Source organism: Pristiophorus japonicus, chromosome 9 (genome assembly GCF_044704955.1).
Source record: "Pristiophorus japonicus isolate sPriJap1 chromosome 9, sPriJap1.hap1, whole genome shotgun sequence".
Lineage (NCBI taxonomy): Eukaryota > Metazoa > Chordata > Chondrichthyes > Pristiophoridae > Pristiophorus > Pristiophorus japonicus.
The window spans coordinates 213,776,992-213,797,136 of NC_091985.1; the positions used below are offsets into that span (position 1 = coordinate 213,776,992).

The 20,145-nt window shown below is 47.5% G+C and overlaps 1 protein-coding gene, 1 long non-coding RNA gene and 1 pseudogene across 2 annotated transcripts in view; 1 reads left to right on the plus strand and 2 right to left on the minus strand.

The window, feature by feature from the left end:
• The window catches only part of LOC139274114 (zinc finger protein 585A-like), a 452,513-nt pseudogene that overhangs the window by 410,005 nt on the left and 22,363 nt on the right, over positions 1-20,145 (minus strand).
• LOC139273689 (uncharacterized) lies at positions 1,582-19,728 on the plus strand. The gene is made up of 2 exons (XR_011595294.1): positions 1,582-1,774; positions 15,960-19,728. It is a non-coding gene; the product is annotated as an uncharacterized lncRNA (long non-coding RNA).
• The window catches only part of LOC139273631 (zinc finger protein 239-like), a 75,219-nt gene continuing 65,270 nt past the window's right edge, over positions 10,197-20,145 (minus strand). The window contains exons 7-8 of the mRNA XM_070890615.1: positions 12,246-12,431; positions 10,197-10,851 (exon numbers count right to left, since the gene is read on the minus strand). The gene's annotated coding sequence lies outside the window, so the exon portion shown is untranslated. The remainder of the gene's footprint in view (positions 10,852-12,245; positions 12,432-20,145) is intronic.

The following is a 20,145-nucleotide window of genomic DNA, read 5'->3' on the forward strand; positions in this document are numbered from 1 at the left end:
CTGATCTCACTGGGCCCCCGGTTACACACTGTCTGATCTCACTGGGCCCCCGGGTTACACATTGTCTGATCTCACTGGGTTCCCGGGTTACACACTGTCTGATCTCTCTGGGCCCCCGGGTTACACACTGTCTGATCTCACTGGGCCCTGGGGTTACACACTGTCTGATCTCACCAGGCCCCCGGGTTACACACTGTCTGATCTCACCAGGCCCCCGGGTTACACACTGTCTGATCTCACTGGGTCCCCGGGTTACACACTGTCTGATCTCACCGGGCCCCCGGGTTACACACTGTCTGATCTCACTGGGCCCCCGGGTTACACACTGTCTGATCTCACTGGGCCCCCGGGTTACACACTGTCTGAGCTCACTGGGCCCCCGGGTTACACACTGTCTGATCTCACCAGGCCCCCGGGTTACACACTGTCTGATCTCACCGGGTCCCCGGGTTACACACTGTCTGATCTCACCAGGCCCCCGGGTTACACACTGTCTGATCTCACTGGGTCCCCGGGTTACACACTGTCTGATCTCACCGGGTCCCCGGGTTACACACTGTCTGATCTCACCAGGCCCCCCGGGTTACACACTGTCTGATCTCACCGGGTCCCCGGGTTACACACTGTCTGATCTCACCGGGTCCCCGGGTTACACACTGTCTGATCTCACCGGGCCCCCCGGGTTACACACTGTCTGATCTCACCGGGTCCCCGGGTTACACACTGTCTGATCTCACCGGGTCCCCGGGTTACACACTGTCTGATCTCACCAGGCCCCCCGGGTTACACACTGTCTGATCTCACCAGGCCCCCCGGTTACACACTGTCTGAGCTCACTGGGCCCCCGGGTTACACACTGTCTGAGCTCACTGGGCCCCCGGGTTACACACTGTCTGAGCTCACTGGGCCCCCGGGTTACACACTGTCTGAGCTCACTGGGCCCCCGGGTTACACACTGTCTGAGCTCACTGGGTCCCCGGGTTACACACTGTCTGAGCTCACTGGAAGTTTCAGTCTATCTCCCGCATGTCGCCAAACCCTGAGCTCCGGGGCTGTTCGGTGTTTTCCCTCATAGACTCACCGCACGCTCCCCGCCCGCCGGCCGAGCGCTCTGCCCCTGCCCCTGCCCCTGCCCCTGCCCCTGCCCCTGCCCCTGCCCCGGCCCCGGCCCCGGCCGCCCACCATCAGTCCGGTTCCCCGCTGCCCCCGGTTCCCCACATTGTCCAACTGCTGGTTCCAGCAAACTGCGCCGTATCCGGGGACTGGGGGGTGGGGAGGGCTGCACCGAGCATGCGCACTGGGGCGACAGGGCGACTTCCTTCATAAATTAATGACCTTCAGCGAATTCCCGGCCGTCTATTGGCTGTACGAAACGGATTGCCAGCCACTCTCACTAATAGGAGCCGGCAGCACCGCAGAGCCCCGCCCACTGTGATGAAGGAGCGCTGGGCAGCTCGTGGGTCACGTGGCTCCTGATTTCAAAGATTCCGGCCGTTCAACCGTTACCAGGAAACGTCACAGCCCCGCCCACATCGCCTGTGACGTCACAAATGGCGTCGGTGCTGAGGGGTGGGACTGCTCGCAGTGCGCCTGTGCTGGACTCGCAGCTCAGTCAATCCCTCACTCCGACAGTATTATTAATAATTTTTCTTGATAGAGAGTCTTAAACGTCCCAAGGCGCTTCAAAGCAGTGTTACAGGACACAACACATATATTTGTCACCGAGCCACAGAAGCAGAAATTGCGGCAGATGACCAAAAGCTGCGTCAAAGAGGTAGGTTTTAAAGGAGGGTCTGAAAGTAGGAAAGAGGCGGAGAGGTTTAGGGAGGGAGTTCCAGAGCTCGGGGCCCAGGCAGCTGAAGGGCCGGACACCGATGGTGGAGCGATTATAATCAGGGATGGTCAAAAGGGCAGAATTTGAGGAGCGCAGACATCTTGTGGGCTGCAACAGATTCCCGAGATCGGGAGGGGCGAGGCCATAAAGTGATTTGTAAAAAGTGACTTGTGATTATTAACAACAGCAACTTTTAACAGTGAGTCTTGTTTATTTTGTTTATTTGTACATGGGATGTGTTGGTAACGGAAGAATGACCATAATATGATGGAATGTTACATTAAGTTTGAAAGTGGTTTCGTTAAATCCAAAACTGGGATCTTAAATTTAAGCAAACAATCTTTTTAGGTATGAGGGGCGAGTTGGTTAAGGTAGATTGGGAAACTACATTAAAAGGCATGAAGGTAGATAAGCAATGGTGCGCATTAAAGAATTAATACATAATTTACAACAAACATTCATTCCTTTGAGGCGCACAAACCCCACAGGAAAGGTGGTCAATCGTGGCTAACGAGAGAAGTTAAAGATAGTTTTAGATCAAAGGAACAGGGTTATAATGTTGCCAAAAGAGCAGTAAGCCTGGGGATTGGGAGCATTTTAGAATTCAGCAAAGGAGGACCAAGAAACTGATAAAGGGAAAATAGAATATAAGAGTAAACTAGCAACAGACATAAAAACAGACTGTAAAAGCTTCTATACGTATGTTTAAAAGGAAAAGATTAACAAAAGTAAATGTGGGTCCCCTACAGGCTGAGGCAGAAGAAATTATATTGGGGAATAAAGAAATGGCAGAGAAATGAAACACATTCTTTGGGGGGGAAATTGTGGTTGGAGGCTTCCTTTGGGTGAACGCCCCCGACGGGAATTTTTTTAACAAAATTACCTGGTGGTCCTGGAGGAACATAGGATTGCGGTCGGAGTCCTAGTTTCGCAGTGCAGCGTACAGGAACATTTCTTCCAGGTATGTATTTGTATCCTGGGATCACGTGGGCCTGGACCACCAATGAACATCTAGTATTCGCATTGATAATAATTGGAGCTCCGGTTGTACGAGCTCCCATTGCTATCAACAACAACAACTTTTATTTATATAATGCTTTTAACGTAGTATAATGTCCCAAGGTGCTTCACAACTGTGATATAAGACAAAAAATAAATTTGGCACTGAGCCACATAACAACATATTACAGCAGATGACTAAAAGCTTGGTCAAAGAGGGAGGTTTTATGGAGAGTCTTAAAGGAGATAAGAAATGTCCAGAGATGGAGAGGTTTAGGGAGGGGTTCCAGAGCTTAGGGCTCAGGCAGCTGAAGGCACGTCTGCCGATGGTTGAACAGTTCTAATCAGAAATGCTCCAGAGGGCAGATTTTGAAGAATGCAGACATCATGTGGTGTTGTGAGGCTGAAAGAGATTAGAGATAGGGAGGGGTGAGGCCATGGAGGGATTTTTAAACAAGGATGAGAATTTTGAAATCGAGGCGTTGCTTAACCAATGTCGGTCATGAGCAAGGAGGTGATGAGTGATCGGAGACTTGATACAAATTAAAACACGGGCAGTCGAGTTGTGGATTACCTCAAGATTACGTAGGGTAGAATGTGGGAGACCATTCAGGAGTGCGTTGGAGTAGTCCAGTCTAGAGGTAACAAAGGCATGGATGAGGGTTTCAGCAGCAGATGAGCTGAGACAGGGGCAGATGCAGGCAATATTAGAGGTGGCAATAGATGGATTTAAATATGCTGCAGATATGTTGCTAGAAGCTAATTTCAAGATCAAATATGATGCCTAGGTTGCGAACAGTCTGGTTTAGCCTCAGATAGATGCTAGGGAGAGGGATGGTGTCGGTGGCTGGGGAACGCAGTTTGTGGCATGGACCATAGACAATGGCTTCGGTCTTCACAATATTTAATTGAAGAACATTTCTGCTCATCCAGTACTGGATGTTGGACAAGCAGTCTGACAATTTAGAGACCATGGAGGGGTCGAGAGAAGTAGTGGAGAGGTAGAGCTGGGTGTCATCAGCGTACACGTGGAACCTGACTCCGTGTTTTCGGATGACATCAACAAGGGGCAGCATATGGATGAGAAATAGGAGGGACCAAGGATAGATCCTTGGGGGACACCAGAGGTACTGATGCGGGGTCGGGAAGGGAAGCCATTGCAGGAGATTTTCTGGTTATGATTAGATAGATAGGAATGGAACCAGGCGAGTGCAGTCACACCCAGCTGGACGATGTTGGAGAGGCGTTGGAGGAGGATGGAGTGGTCAACTGTGTCAAAGGCTGCAGACAGGATGAGGAGGGATAATTTACCTTTGTCACAGTCACAAAGACTGTCATTTGTGACTTTGATTAGAGCAGTTTCAGTACTGTGGCAAGGGCAGAAATCAGATTGAAGGGATTCAAACGAGGAGTTCTGGGAAAGATGGGCTTGAATTTGGGAGGAGACAACACATTCAACGACTGTGGAGAAGAAAGGGAGTTAGAGATGGGGCAGTAGCTAACAAGCACAGTGGAGTCAGGTTGTTTTTGAGGAGAGGGGTGATGACCGCAGATTTGAAGGAGAGGTGGACAGTTCTTCGGCAGTCCCTCGGAGTCGAGGATGACTTGCTTCCACATTAATGAGTTCTCGTGTGACTGATAGTCCAATGCGGGACCTACAGTCTCTGTCACAGGTGGGACAGATGGTGGTTGAATGGACGTTGGTTGAAGGGACGGGTGGGTGGAGTGCTTGGGTTGCCGTGCGCTCCTTCTGCTGTTTGCGCTTGTCTTCCGTGAAGAGACTCTGTGTTCGGCGCCTTCCCGGATGCTTCTCCTCCACTTTGAGCGGTCTTCGGCCAGGGATTCCCAGTTGTCAGTGGGGATGTTGCACTTTTTCAAGGAAGTTTTAAGGGTGCCCTTGCAGTGTTTCCTCTGCCCACCTGGGTTTGCTTACCGTGTCGAAGCTCTGAGTCGAGCGCTTGTTTCGGAGTCCAGTATCGGCCATGCGGACAATGTGGCTCATCCATCGGAGCTGATTGAGTGTGGTCAATGCCTCGATGCTGGGGATGTTGGCCTGAGTGAGAACACTGATGGTGTGCCTTTCCTGCCAATGGATTTGCAGGATCTTGCGCAGGCAACGTTGGTACTTCTCCAGTGCCTTGAGGTGCCTGCTGTCTGTCTCTAAAGCATATAGGAGGGTGGCTTTCACTACTGCTCTGTCGACCATGAAGGGGACAGTACCTGAGGAGAGAGAACCGTTAGCAATGTCAGATAACATGGGAGCTAGAACAGGAAGTTGTGTGATCAGCAGTTTATTGGGAATAGGGTCAAGGGAGCAGGAAGTGGGTCTCACGGACAAGATGAGCGTGGAGAGGTCAAGAGGGGAGATCAGAGAGAAACTAGAGAAAGATGCGAGTTTAGAACTAAGGCAAGGGGACACCTCAGGAACTTTGCCACCGTGGGCTCGGGGAAGGAAGGGAACAACTGGAAGAGGCAGACGATCGGATGGTCTCAATCTTTGAGGCAAATAAGTCCATGAGCTCCTCACACTTGTTGGAGGTGAGTGTGGTGGAGACAGGGGAGAGGGGTTTAAGGAGACGGTTAGCAGTAGAGAATAGTAGCTGGGGATTAGCTTTGCATTTCAGAATAATCCTAAAACAGTGAGCAGTTTTTGCAGACAAGAGTAGGACCCGATAATGCTTTATGTGGTCGAGCCAGATCTGGAGGTGAATGACCTAAACCACTTGTCCACCACATCCGATCAGGTCTGTGCCCCTTGGACTTGAGGGAGCGCAGATAAGGGCTGTACCGGGGGGAACGGCCAGGGTGAGAGAGAGTAATAATAGGGACTAGGGCATCAAAGGTGGTAGTGAGGGTGTGGGTGAGCAGATCGGTGGCTGCAGAAATGTCATGGTGAAAGGAGGGCCAAAGGCTGGACAGTTTGGAGTTGATAAGTGCAGCTATAAGAGAGTTTGGAGAGAGTTTTTTCCAGGGGAGGATGCAGAAGGAAGTAGATTTGGGTGGGGGGACGGGGGATGTGGGTGGAGAGCGATACAAGGTAATGGTCAGAGATGGCCTTATCTGTAATTGACACGGTAGGAATATCGAGGCCACGAGAAATGGCAAGGTCAAGGGGGAGGCTGTGAGTATGGGTTGAGGAGTTCACATGGAGGGAGAGATTAAGGGAGGACAGGAGGGTAGTGCACTCAGGAGATTGAGATGGATGTTGAAATCACCGAGGATGAGAAGTCACTCGGTGCAGAGGCTGAGGGAGGAGAGCAGTGAGGATATATCCGCGATAACATTTTAATCATACTTGGGATGGTGGTGGAGAACAAGAATTTTAAATAAGGTGAGATGTTCAAAGGAGGAGAAAGTGCTGGAGGAGTAGGGGGACAGACCAAGGTGTGATTTGATGATGAACCACACCACCACCACGGCGGTCTGGGCGGGGCAAGTAGTGGAAGGTATAGCCGGGAGGGGCGGCTTCCTTTAAAGGTAATGTGCCATCATCCCTCAGCCAACTTTCCGTCAGGGCCATGATGTCTATCACCCACAATAAGCTCATGGATGGCAAGGGCCTTGTCCGCAAGTGAACGGACATTCTGCAAGGAGATGCAGAGAGGATCGATGATGGCTGACCCACTGCCAGCATCCACAGGGTCAGGGATTGGAGGGATGAGTTGGATGGGAGGAGATTGGCAAGGTCAGCCCCCCCCCCCCCAGGCAAGCTGGGGACAAGGTCAGTGAGAGGAGGATGGGACAGTTGGGGTTGTTGCTCGTGAGGAGACAGCGACGAGTGCCTCGGTGGGCCCTTCGGCAGATGCCAAGAGGAGCACAGAGGGAAGCTGCAGGCTTGTCTCAAAGGGAGTCGAGCCTGGGACGGTGGCAGGAGAAGGAAGTGGAAATAGAAGGGAATGGCTCGGGTCCAAAGCGGCAGCCAAAATGGCAGCAATTGGACACTGGGAGGAAAAAACTCAGTTTACACAGTGAATAGGGAATACTACAATAGGGATTCTACAATAGCACAATCAGTATAATCAAGATCAATTATATTGAAACAAAATTGATTAATATATAGATTAATTATAAGTAAACTTAAAATCAGAATTTGAATAATTGAAAAGTTAAATCAGTCTCTAGCTGTCTCATTAAATCAGTAAATCAATTCTCGGGTAGATCAAAAGACACAATGAGAAGTAATCATTCCAAAGACCATTGATCCAACTTCTGTCCTGTGATTGTATGAACTGGAGCTCTCCACTCTCTGTCCTGTGATTGTATGAACTGGAGCTCTCCACTCTCTGTCCTGTGATTGTATGAACTGGAGCTCTCCACTCTCTGTCCTGTGATTGTATGAACTGGAGCTCTCCACTCTCTGTCCTGTGATTGTATGAACTGGTGCTCTCCACTCTCTGTCCTGTGATTGTATGAACTGGAGCTCTCCACTCTCTGTCCTGTGATTGTATGAACTGATGCTCTCCACTCTCTGTCCTGTGATTGTATGAACTGGAGCTCTCCACTCTCTGTCATGTGATTGTATGAACTGATGCTCTCCACTCTCTGTCCTGTGATTGTATGAACTGGAGCTCCACTCTCTGTCCTGTGATTGTATGAACTGGTGCTCTCCACTCTCTGTCCTGTGATTGTATGAACTGATGCTCTCCACTCTCTGTCCTGTGATTGTATGAACTGATGCTCTCCACTCTCTGTCCTGTGATTGTATGAACTGGAGCTCCACTCTCTGTCCTGTGATTGTATGAACTGGAGCTCTCCACTCTCTGTCCTGTGATTGTATGAACTGATGCTCTCCACTCTGTCCTGTGATTGTATGAACTGATGCTCTCCACTCTCTGTCCTGTGATTGTATGAACTGATGCTCTCCACTCTCTGTCCTGTGATTGTATGAACTGGAGCTCTCCACATTCTGTCCTGTGATTGTATGAACTGGTGCTCTCCACTCTCTGTCCTGTGATTGTATGAACTGATGCTCTCCACTCTCTGTCCTGTGATTGTATGAACTGGAGCTCTCCACATTCTGTCCTGTGCCAGTTTCAACTTAGAGATATAATTTCTATATAGTTTCCAGTTTCAAATACAGAGGTAAGCTCCCTCTACATTGTCCCATCAAACAGGTCCTTTTCTACTCAATTTATTGTTTACACCGGCACACACTCGCTCCGGTTGCAATTTGATCCTGATCACTGCAAATCCCTTCAGCCTTCCCACTCTGCTCTCTCCAGATGTAATTAGCTACAAGACAGCATGAAACAAACAGGAACCTCGGATTTTAGTTTTGAAATGAATATTTGAGTTGCTGTCGGTGGATTATCTGTAGCAGGAGAGGTGGTTGCGGGCCGGTGGAGCAGAGGGCACTAATGGTCCGTGATGGGGAGAATCGCCCTTCTTCTCTCTTAACAAGCCCGGATTCAACAGACGAACACCTTGGATAAGTTTCAATGACTTTAATTCCAACATGTGAAGGGGGAGCATCTCACTTCTCAGCCCCTGAGAAAGGATCTCCAATGAGTTGTTCAAATTGCACCTTAATTATGCAGGGTTTAGCACATGGACAGACCTTAACAGTGACGTGATTGGTTGTACCAACGCATGATCAAATACCCATTTGTTCCCTCCTTCCAAGTGTCACTCGCCTTATATTATATTGCTCCCTTGAGCCCGAGGTCAACGAGTGGCCATCTTGTGTATGTGCAGTTTTAAGCATACCTTCAACAAGTGGTCATCTTGTGGCTCTACACGTACGTGCAGTTTTAAGCATACCTTCTGTTTAGCCAGCTCAGGGCCTACATAATAGCCAGAAAACATCTTTGATAATCAATCTTGCTCTTGCAATCCCCCTTTTTGGCCCTTGGCTATATACTCCAAGATAGGCCAATGTGCCATCCCCTCATTATTTCATCCAAAGGGGAAGTGATATTGTCAGCTTAATCCGTCCGTCTGGGTGGCCAAGCCCTTGCTTACGGATGGCTTCTCGTATCTCTTCCTTTACACACCACTTACCTGTTTTACAGATTTTTCCTTAGATAATAAAGGTTTAGTTTCTTCTAAGGCTTTTATGGGGGCCTGAGCTATAGCTTTCCTCGCCAGTCGTTTACATCTCCAACATAATTCAACCATTAAAACCACACATTGCACAATCACCAATACATGGGTTATTATTCTTATCCAGGGGTGTACCTGCATGTTTAGTTCAAAGTTCCAAAGCCTGGCATACCAGGGTTGGTTTGCCAACATTTCTTTAGTGTCCTTCTGGAGTTTGTCAATCTTCTTCATCAGGATGATGTACTTCTGCTGTTGTTCATGGATGTCCTGTTCCAACTTAGTTTGTTCTTCACTAAGTCTGGGTATATGTCGTCCTTGTGGTTCCTCGAAACCTTTATACCCTGCTTTGATAGTGTCCACCACCGTCCCATTGACGGACTCTCCTTTCAATTCCGGATATATGATATCTCCCTGAATATCGACGACGAATTTTGGCGCAAAACAGAAGTCGGTGGTCGTGATAGGGCAGTGGGTAACTCCCCCCACAGTCATGTTGACTGCCGTGGTGCTCACACTCCATCCTCTCTTTTCTAGTGAGGCTGAGGTCGTTTCAGAGTCCAGTGTTAGCGGTGTGACACTCAACACACATCCTTCTGTTTGGCCATATCCACAGTCGTTGTTATCGAGGTCTGGGTGCTCTCAGCATAAAACAACTTGATTATTCTTGTAACAATCATTAATATAGATACCTTTGGTATTGTTTCCCTTTTTAATTATGTACTGGTGCAATTTGTGATACCTCACACGGGTCTGATTTCTTATTTCTCCTACATTGCTTACTTGGTACAATGTGTTTCCCTTTGTCACGTCGTATTGTGGTATTGATAACACAAACCCTATTATATTCTGATGTCAGGTTACACACCTGTTCTAAGGGACCCAGGCATGGCTATTCCTCCGGGCCTCACAGGCTTGGGTATCATTCTTGCCCATTCAGCAAATACATCATTGATTATCCAATCCGGCACTCCTCCATTCTGGAGTTGTTCTAGGTTATGTTCTACCGCATTGAGCATTCAAGCCCCATATCCTGCACAAGCTATCTCGGCTGCCATTCTTTTACTCATAGTTTGTCCAGCCTGGTTTACCAAATTTATTGTTTTTGCATGGTACCGCAATGTATGGGCAACCTGTCGCATTTCCCATTCCACCCCATCCCCTAGCTGGGCCTGCATTTTCTTCTTATCTCCCCTTTCCAGCAGTCCTTTTAAGGTCTGTGTGAGGATGATGACCTGCTCTTCTATTGTTTGAAGATCTATTGTATTAACTGTCGCAACACCCACCGCATATCCTGCTCTCACCATTTCTAATATTCCCCTCTTTCTCCTCCCGCCTTTCCCGTTTTTGTTCAGCTTTTTTATGCTGAACTTCATAACTTGGATTCGGGCCCCTCGAGGGCTCATGGGGGTTAGGTTTTTATATAAGCTTATAGTTTTCTTACCGCAAAACAGTGGAACAGTTATGTTCGTTAGATTTAATAATACCGTAATTACCCTTTGGCGTACCCTGAAATGGATTTTGTCTTCAGTTCTTTTTATTACTAACCCTCCGCTTGCCCCGTGTCATGTTTGGGCATCTTGGGGGTTCTGGGGTCGTTGTGGTTGGGGCTTTTGTGGTGGTTGGGATCTCTATCTTACACACGAACATTCTCTATAAGGAACCATTACCGCATTGTGATTCCCTGATGGGTATGGGGGTAGTCCCCTCTGCCTCCCTGGTGAGGTTACATCTTACCCACACACACTTGCATGGATTTCCTTGCATTCATGCTATTCATGCATGTCCATGATTGGTTCTGCCATGAGTGTCCTTTATCCAGGCTTGTCCATTCCACTTCAAGTCGCCCCCTTTGGCATTTTCCGCAAAAGATTGAGTTTGTAGTGGAAATATTTCCTTGATAGCTGTCTGGGCAACTTACTGCTGGGTCATGGTATAAGATGGGGTTACCCAGTATTCCTCCTACTAGGACTAAGGTCCTATAAAACACAACATGTCACCGGTCAGTTAGGGTCTCATGTTACACAATGTTCTAACTGTCCAATGTTTCCACCGTCCGGTTCCATCTATTGCCACGCACACATCGCTTACCATTATTACCTGGTGAGGGCCTGTCCATTTTGGTGAGAATCCTGGCTTTTTGGGGTTTATTTTTACCATTACCTTGCTCCCAACCTGTGGTATCTGAGCCTTTTGTTCCTTGGTGCCAGTTTCCAAGTCCTTGATCACTTGCTGATCCCTGGCGTGTGCCTTCAGATCATGTAATTGTTTACATAATTCCATCACAAATCTCCTTACTGGGTCCCGGTAGGGTCCGACGCCATCACTCCCTGTCACTAGAACCTCAGGTAATCTCATTGCCCTTCTTGTCATTAGTTTGAATGGCGTGAATCCGGTGGTCCGGTTTTGGGTTGCCCTTAATTTCATTAAAATCCGGGGCGGCATATCTACCCATCCCTTTCCTGTAATGTGGTAACCCAACTCGAGTTTTCTACAGTTCAAGTCTGACGTCTCTGCTCCTGTATTCCATACCTCGACTAATAAAGGCAAGTATTCCATATGCCTTCTTAATCACCTTATCTACCTAGCCTGCTAGCTTCAGGGGTTTGTGGACCTATACTCCAAGGCCCCTTTGTTCCTCTACACTTTTCAGTGTCGTACCATTTAATGTTTATTTTATAATCTGCTGCCTCTGTAGTTTTTAGCACTTTTTGCTGCTATATGCCTACACTTCATGGTTTGGATTCCCACTAAACATCTCCTTTTAGAATTGCTTCCTGCTTTTTAAAAAAAAAACAGTCACCGGAGCAACTAACTTCGACCCCTCATTTCTTGCATTACAAAGAGCCTCTCTCTCTACATTTCCACCATGTTTGTCAGTCTGTTGCAGTTATAACAGACTTCGGGTGTACCCCACTGTTTCTAATTGATGGGGACTGCTGGCAGTTGTTCCTTTTTATGTGTCCTGATGGATGCTATCTTCGTCACATCTACTATCAGTTTATTTCATCATTTTCTCAGTCAATAGCCTGGTCTATTTACTTAATTGATAATACGCGTGAGTGATTAAAATGAGGGTTTCCTCCTTTTTGTTTCTTTTCCGACTCCCACCATTTTCTTTGTTCAGCGGGTGGGTCGTCTGGTTCCAATTTTGTTTAATCATTTTCAATTAGTTTTAAATTTTTGTCTGCTAGGTAACGTGTCAGGGATCCCTGGTCCCCACTCGTGTTTCTCACTTCCCATGGCTATAGGTTGTCAGCGGTACATCCCTTACTTATTCCTCACGAGTGAGACCGTTACTTGCAAACTTATCAATTATCAATCGTAACGTTACACAGACACGCTTCTATATAACCGATCGCAATTGTTTCACCTGGGATCTTCCGCTGACTACTTGAAGTCTCGGCCAGACCTGCAGATTCGGATCTCTCCGGCAACTGACATCAGACAGATTTCTGCCCTTTGTCCTAACTGCATGGTAATTTAAACGTATTCACGCCTTTGACATGGCTTCCATCATCTGGTGTCCGCCGCCCGCTTCAGATCCTATTCGTGACGCCTATTGTATGGAGTATTTAAAATTAACACTCAACAATAGGTCTGGGTTCAAAGATTCAATATTACAGGTACCACTTTGTGATGCACATCATGGTACAATATCACCTGAGTTGAGATTACCGTTGGCCCTGGGATGTGTTTATGATGAACAATTTGCTTTTCCCACAAATCTGTTTATTCGTTGGAGAAGGAAACTTTGGATGAGTCTTTTTTAAAACTCTACTGCTTGTACAACTGCGCTCCCGTCCTTGATATAATGGACGGTTATAGTGGTATGATTACCATGCCACTGTAAATGTACCCCTATCCTATACCCTCGTCTGTCCTTACTTCTACCATTCACGATATGTCTCTTACTACTTTGTGAGATTGGCGGGGTTTGCGAGATATGTCTGTGGACAGGAGGTAGTTCCAAATCTGGGACCCGAGGAGATTTTTCCAGCTCCCGTGTCCTGTCCACTTCCCTTTGGATCATACTGTACCTCATTAGGTGGGGGTATCCCATTCGGCATCCCTTCTTCCTCATTCCCCTGGAGAGGACGAATCCCACTTCTGAGATTTATTCTCAGATGTAGTCGGTTACAGTGGTGTGCCCTCCTGACCCCTCAGGAATAATCCACTAACCCCTTTAAACAACATCGCTTCTTTCCGATGGTCATCTACTTAAAACAAAATAACGCACAGAATCTCTGGTGATTCTCTTCAAATTAAGATTTCCAATATTCAAAAGGTATCACCCACTGAGTTAAAACAGTTCACAGCTGCCTGTGAAAGAGTTAACTTCCTTTGTTTCGAAAGCTGACAAACACAGACACCATTAATCAATGTCGACTTCAGCTTGCAGCCTTTTTCAGTTTAAACTCTCCAGTTAAGAATGTTACTTTTATAAAGTCTCTGCATTTTTATTCTCAAAATAAACATTCAGAAAAACATCTTTACACATAATAGTATTTCATCCTTTTCTCCCCAGTTACACATTGGTCAGAATTTTTTTTTAAACCATACCAATCATTAATGTGAAATGCCTTATGTCCAGAACTAAAGACTCTTCACACAGTTTACATCAACCAGAATTTGATCATGGCCATAATAAAAGTCTGGTTTTTAATAGGTTAATTAACCTCAGTAACTCCAATATTAAACTTACCAATGCCACTTTGAAAAGGGGGAGGGGCCACAGCCAAACAAAGGAACAATCGCACATGTTTTCTAAAACTTTACTGAAACATCAAAGGAAAACACGAACAGTAAGGAAGAAACATGATCTTCCCTTTTCTCCTTTTGATTCAGTCATAACTATTTATCCATTATTCCTTAAATCAATTTTCAATTTCTGATCCCTATCACATCTCCTCTAAACCTCCCTTCAGTTACTTTAAACCTATGCTCTCTGGTTGTTGACCTCTCTGCCAAAAGAAACAGGATCTTCCTATCACTCTATCTAGGCCCCACCTAATTTTATACACCTCAATAAAGTCTCCCCTCAGGCCTCCTCTATTCCAAAGAAAAGAGACCCAGCCTCTCGAAGCTTTCTGCACAGCCAAAATTCTCCAGTCCAGGCAACATTCTTGTAAATCTCCTCTGCACCCTTTCCAGTGCAATCACATCTTTCCTATATTACCTGACCCTTTCGTTCCATCTCTTTATTTTGTTCTCGATAGCAGCTAATACTACTATATGAGCCAGGTCCCCTTTATTTCTTGGCTGGCACTCCCACCATTTTGCCTGCCTCTCCGGTGAGTCGTCTGGTTGCCATTCCTTTTTCTTCATTCCCTCAATTAGTTTCATGTTTTTATCTGCTAGCATTTTCCCTATAGATCCCTCGGGTCCCCAGTCATATTCGCCGGCCATTTCTAAGATTGCTAAGGGGCTACCTTTCCCTTAGTGGGCTACTCTTGTACCTCCATCGCGTCTCCTGACCGATACTTGTTCGTTAGTACTGCACCCCAGTTGTGACCGTGTTAGAGCCGACTCATACCCCAAGTCATACTTATTCCTTGGTCTTCATCCTCCCCGTGGCTCATTTATTTGTTCTTTCTACAGGTTTCCTCCTTTCCCGTAAAGAGTGTAACAGCTCTAACTTGTAGGTGGTATTTAAAACGTACTCACTCCAACATCATTTTCGGGCGAGCGAGACTGTATCCTGCAAAACTACGCCAGTTGATGGGGAGAATCGCCCTTCTCCTCTCAACAAGCCCAGATTCAACAGACGAACACCTTGGATAAGTTTCAATGACTTTAATTCCAAGATGTGAAGGGGGAGCATCTCACTTCTCAGCCCCTGAGAAAGGACCTCCAATGAGCTGTTCAAATTGCACCTTAATTATACAGGGTTTAGCACATGGACAGACCTTAACAGTGACGTGATTGGTTGTACCAACGCATGATCAAATACCCATTTGTTCCCTCCTTCCAAGTGTCACTCACCTTAGATTATCTTGCACCCTTGCGCGTGAGGTCAACGAGTGGTCATCTTGTGTACGTGCAGTTTTAAGCATACCTTCAACGAGTGGTCAAGTTGTGGCTGTATGCGTATGTGCAGTTTTAAGCATAACCTACTGTTTAGCCAGCTCAGGGCCTACATAATAGCCAGATAACATCTTTGATAATCAATCTTGCTCTTGCAGTCCGACAGATGGACAGGGAGGCTTCATAAACAATTGGTGTACGCCGCAAACTGGGAATAATAACCTGAACTACCGGTGTTTGCAGCTTCGGGGCTTTATCGCCCTCTCTCCGGCTGTGCTGGACTCCAGCCGCTACCTCGCTCGGCTCAATCTCACTCGCACTCCCTCCCTTTAAATCTAATCTCCAAATCACCCCGTCAGCAGCGGCTGCCTCCTATTCCTCCTTCACTCTGGTCGGATATATAGGTATAGATTAATGGTGATGTAGATCAATAATTCCCTTTTATCGGCAGTAATTCAGTCACAATTGTGGGCCGGGCATTGAGATGCCGACTTCAGGGGAGGGGGGGAACCAGTGAGTGTAGAACAGAACCCAGCCAGAGTCAGCACCTTCAGGGGAGGGAGGGGAACCAGTGAGTGTAGAACTGAACCCAGCCAGAGTCAGCACCTTCAGGGGAGGGAGAGGAAGGGGAACCAGTGAGTGTAGAACAGAACCCAGCCAGAGTCAGCACCTTCAGGGGAGGGAGGGGAACCAGTGAGTGTAGAACTGAACCCAGCCAGAGTCAGCACCTTCAGGGGAGGGAGAGGAAGGGGAACCAGTGAGTGTAGAACCGAACCCAGCCACAGTCAGCACCTTCAGGGGAGGAGAGGGAGGGGAACCAGTGAGTGTAGAACTGAACCCAGACAGAGTTGGTGGTGAAAACTGGGAGTGGCGGATATGCTGTCTTAAGACGTGCAATGTGTTCGAATTTCAGAACAGTGAGTACGGAGAGTGTATGGGACAGGGATTTACAGTTCTGGAGGAACAAGAGAGGAAAGAATGTTCCATGGAATCTAGAATTGTCTGTTCTGAATTTCTGTCCTGTACTTGACGTAATTATTTTTGTAAACTTCTTTTCCAGGGTATTCGAAGGGTAGCATTTGCAGACAGGAAACTCAAACCAAACATCATGTCAAGATCTGACTGAATCACTTGATTCATCAGGACCTGAATATCATCGGCCTTTGAATATTGAAGGAGAAATGTTTGTCTGTTCTGTCTGTGGGAACAGATTTCAAACATCAGTGTGACTGGAAAAGCATCAAAGCACACACACCCGAGTGAGAGTGTTCCAGTGCACTGCCTGTGGAAAGAGCTGTAACCAGTTACACAGACTGAAAAAACATCGCACCATTCACAGCGGGGAGAAACCGTACACGTGTTCTGTGTGTGGACGAGGCTTCAACTTATCATCCAACCTGGAGAGACACAAGGACACTCGCACCACGGATAAACCGTGGGAATGTGGGAACTGTGGAAAGAGATTCAATTACCCGTCTGATCTAGTAGTTCATCGGCGCAGTCACACTGGGGAGCGGCCATTCACCTGCTCAGTGTGTGGGAAGGGATTCACTTTGAAATGCAACCTGCTGGTACACCAGCGCGTTCACACCGGGGAGAGGCCGTTCACCTGCTCCAAGTGTGGGGAGGGCTTCACTTGTTCATCCAACCAGCTGATACACCAGCGAGTTCACACTGGGGAGAGGCCATTCACTTGTTCTGAGTGTGGGAAGGGATTCGCTTGTTTATCCAACCTTCTAACTCACCAACGAGTTCACACTGGGGAGAGGCCGTTCACCTGCTCTGAGTGTGGGAAGGGATTCACTACCTCATCCAACCTGCTAACACACCAGCAAGTTCACACTGGGGAGAGACCGTTCACCTGCTCCATGTGTGGGAAGGGATTCACAACCTCATCTAACCTGCTAACACACCAGCGAATTCACACTGGGGAGAGACCGTTCACCTGCTCCGTGTGTGGGAAGGGATTCACAACCTCATCCAACCTGCTGACACACCAGCGAGTTCACAAGTGACTGGAAGGATTGGATTCTACTTTTATTCCAGCCTGAATCGTGTCCATTCTGACAGTTGGGGTTTCTTTCTGCAAATACTGATTCCCCCTATAACTGGACTGGAGTTTAATATTCTGGATATTTGACCAATTAATCAACGGGAAAAGGGTCAGGTAAAAATAATGTTGATTTTGTTTGCATCCATATTTCACTGTTTAAATGGTTTTCTTCAAATACTGAAAACTGCAACAAATAGAGCTAAAAGTTCTTGAACCATTGATAAAATGAATTGAATCTGCAGATTGGTTTGGGATTTCTCTGGGATGGAGCCGGAGATGATGTGCCTTGAAATACCGCCGGTGTCCAGTAGATGACGCTGTCCCTCCAACTAACTCTGACTGAGAGGAGAGTGACTGCCCCCTAGAGCAGGCGGAATGAGGGCAGCTCAGGGTCAGACACTGAACATACTGCACCCCCACAGGGACATCACACACTGCCCCCTCCCTGGGGCAGCTCAGGGCCAGATACTGAACATACTGCACCCCCACAGGGACATCTCACATTGCGCCCTCCCTGGGGCAGCTCAGAGTCAGAACTTGGGGCTCAATTTTCCCCACCATTCTGTGCTGTTTTTTTGACGTCCACTGTTTTTTTTGAGCAAACTAAAATCTCCCCAAAGTTTCTGCGCCATCGTAAATCACTTGGGTACGATTTTTTTTTAAATGCTACGATTTTTTGATGTCACTGGGGGCGTAACCTGCCGGCTGTACCATTTCTTGCCATTTAAGCGAGTTTGGCCAACCACGATTTCTTTTAAGATGACGTATTGGACCGCGCTGAAAAACCTTCTGGGCTTTTAACAAAATCAGTCACATAACAAAATCGGCGCAGATAAGACGCCATTGTTTTTAGCCGAGGTTTTGGAGGGAGTGAAGGAGGCATTAATGCATGATACATGTTCATTTTTGGAGAATGAAAAGGGAGAAACTACATTTATTTGAATGTCTAAATGGAAATTGTGACTTTTGACCAAGTTCCACCTCACCACTGAACCTCTTCTCACCGGGCTCGAGGTTCAGAGTGCCGGCCGGCAGCATCGCTCCCTTGGCCGGACACAGGAGCTTGGCACTCAGCTTCAAAAGAAGCCCGAGGGGTAGAAGCCGAGCCCTAAGCTCCTGTGTCCGACCAAGGGATCGATGCTGCCGGCCGATGTTCCGACCCTGTGTGCCTCGAGCCCGGTGAGCATCGGAGACGGCACAGAAACATTTCTTTGCACAGCAACAATGAAAAATATTAAATATTGCCCCCAGTCATTATTATAATGTATATTTTGTGTCCCAAATGTCTGCCTTGTGAGCGTTGCATCGCCGTAGAAACCGAGCCTCGTGTTGTGCATGCGCAGACCAGGGTGTGGTCCATGACTAGGGCTTCAATCTTAGAGGGAAGAAGGTGTGAGTGCTTTCTGCTACTATTTTCATTGCATTTCAAACTTAGAACAAATAATGTGGGCAATATTAATAATGCCTTACTTAGTAATAGCCTTCTGCATCATGGTGATGCAGAGGAGACGATTGATACGACTGCATCACATCAGGAACCAGAGAGCACGGCGGATGATGGCCAGGAGGCCTTACCCAAATCGGGTATAGAGAGAGAGAGAGAGAGGCATTTATACCTGCACCTGAGTGAGGCAGACTGCATCAGAAGGCTGCATTTTCGAAAGGAAGGTCATAACAGATCTGCGAATTAATCAAGGCAAACCTGCAGCCTCGAAGCCTGTAGAAGTGAAGGTTACTGCAGCACTTGCCTTCTATGTCTCTGGCTCTGGCATCAACTGGGAATGTATGCTCCATCTCTCAACATCCAACACATCTGCATTCAGCAGGTGACTGCTGCACTGTATGCCTGCAGGAACGACTACATCAAGTTTCCCATGACCGCCCAGGCAATGCGTGACAGGGCTGTGGGCTTCTCCAGGATTGCTGGTTTCCCCAAGGTACAGGGTTGCATTGACTGTACACACATCACCTTGCGAGCACCTTTGGATGATTCCGTGATGTACAGGAACAGAAAAGGGTTCCACTCACTGAACACCCAGCTCATCATGGCAGTTGCCCAGATGCCCAGGGAGCAGCTTCCTGCTGCGTGAGAGCGCTATATCTGCCATTTTTCAGCAGCAGCCACAAGGGCAGAGCTGGCTGCTGGGGGCAAAGGGTACGGCCTCGTCACCTGCCTGATCACCCTCACCCCACCACCCCATGCATAACCCGGACAGAAGCCGAGCGTCACTACATATCCCACATAACAACGTTCAGCGTCATTGAAAGGACCATTGGCATACTGAAGCAGCGTTTCCGATGCCTGGATCACTGGAGGTTACCTGTAATATGTCCCTGAGACTGTCGGTCAGTTCACTGTCATGTGCTGCATGCTGCACAACTTGGCCATCATGAGGCAACAGCAACTGGAAGTAGAAGAGCCACCTCAGGCGAGAGGGGATGAGGATGATGACGAACAGGCTGATACGAGGAGGAGGTGGAGGAAACCATGCAAGTACCTCAACCCCCAGGATGACGGTGGGGGTGGGTACCGTGCACCTTTTACTATTGCTCGAACCTTCCGTCAGCAGCTAATCCTTGAACCCTTTGCTACATGAAGGCTCAGCAGCACGTTTCATAATTGACCATGTTTACTGTTTGGACATGTTCCATAATGTTGTGTTGTGTTAATTGAAGAAGTAATGTTAGTGATTCTGCTTTAATTGAAAAAAGAATTACATTCGTTAAAAATGTTTACACTTGTACTTAACTTTAATAAAAATATTTTTGTATCAAATTTTAAACTTTTCAGTTAAGATCACTTGTAAATTTACATCACTTAGAAAAAACTTTTCAATTGAGATCAGTTAAATAACAATAACATAAGAATAACAACAGCAGCAAACAAACTTTAGCTGCAGCCATCTCTCCTCCCCCTTATTCTAAGACTTGCCCTTGTTGACTCCACCCTTGGCTGGAGGTGGTGGTGCAGGCATTCTCCTGCTGGTACCAAGCTGTTTTTTTCGAGCATCTTGGGGAATGTGCATTTCCTGTTGGTGGGGATGGACAGACAGCAATGTGGAAGGCCCGACTTGGGTCTCTTCAGCTCTTCCTCGGCCTGTGGATGAACCGACACACTGCCTGAGGTTGGTCTGGAGTTTGGAATGGGAGTGGCAGCAGTTGATTCTGTCAATTGCCGCGGGGCAATGACAGC